The following is a 1,201-nucleotide window of genomic DNA, read 5'->3' as shown; positions in this document are numbered from 1 at the left end:
TTCACTCCTAGGTATATAACTAAAATCAGAGACTTGTACATCAGTGTTTATTGTAGGACTGGTAACAACAGCCAAAAGGTGGAAGCAATCTAAATGCCCATCAACAAATGAATGGCTAAACTAAATGTGGTACATTCATACAATGGGATACAACTCAGTCAGCAGAAGAAAGTCTTAATACATGCCACAATATGGATGCAGCTAGAAGACATGATAGATAATAAGTCAATCACAAAAGAAAAAATATCATATGACTTCACTTATATAAAAAGACAAGAAAAGTCAAATGTTTAGAGACCGAAGTTTTTTCGTAGTTACCAGAAGAGGAAGGAGAGGGGAAAAGACAGTGTTAATGGTAATGGAAATATCACACTGATTAAGAGTAAGGTTGCACAGAGATTATTGTAATTGTTGCCAATAAGTTGTGACCCTCTAAAAAGTTGAATTGACAAAAGGTGTGTGATAGATATATTTTCAATAACAACAACAAAAACAGTTTTGGTGAGGTGTTTATGTACAAGCAAAAACTACTATGAAATTTGGTTTTTTGATTTGTAGTTTTAAGGTCATTGTTTCACAAGACATCCTGGTTAATCGGCCTAATAACAAGTTTAGTGCCTCTGTTCTGCCTCTAGTTTTGATGGGGTCTTAAAAACTTGCAAGTGACCATCCAAATTGGGGCAATTAAGTCTCTGTTCGCCTGAATGACAGCAAAAGCAGGCGAGTCAGGAAGAGGAGAAAGATAAGGAATGTGTGGCTTCCTTTGCCTTGAAATCGGACAAGCTGAGTGGCGACCAGCTAACATTTTGATCAATAGAAGACCTGTCAAAAATCCTAATCAAAAGAGGGAAATACAGAACAGAATTTAAAATTCTCATAGACGCTACACTTCTCCCTGCAGCCATGAAGGTTGGATGAAACCCTGAAACTGTTGTCCTGAGATCATCTTTAAACTTTAAACTAAAAATATCTGCTGAAGTCTTTTTAAAGCCAAACACTAGTGTAGCTTAACTAGTACAAAATATCTGTGGTGAGACCTGTGCTCTGTTAAAAACTAGCTATAAGAGATCAAAGAAAAGTGTGGTGTCAGGATTGGAGGAAGACCCATTAACAACCTGCGATATGCAGATGATACACCCTTGCTTGCTGAAAGTGAAGAGGACTTGACATATTCACTGGTGAAGATCAAAGAGCACACACA

The sequence above is a fragment of the Chrysochloris asiatica genome, unplaced genomic scaffold (genome assembly GCF_000296735.1).
Source record: "Chrysochloris asiatica unplaced genomic scaffold, ChrAsi1.0 scaffold00119, whole genome shotgun sequence".
NCBI lineage: Eukaryota > Metazoa > Chordata > Mammalia > Afrosoricida > Chrysochloridae > Chrysochloris > Chrysochloris asiatica.
The sequence above is the reverse complement of the archived record's forward strand: the minus strand, read 5'-3'. Positions refer to the sequence as shown.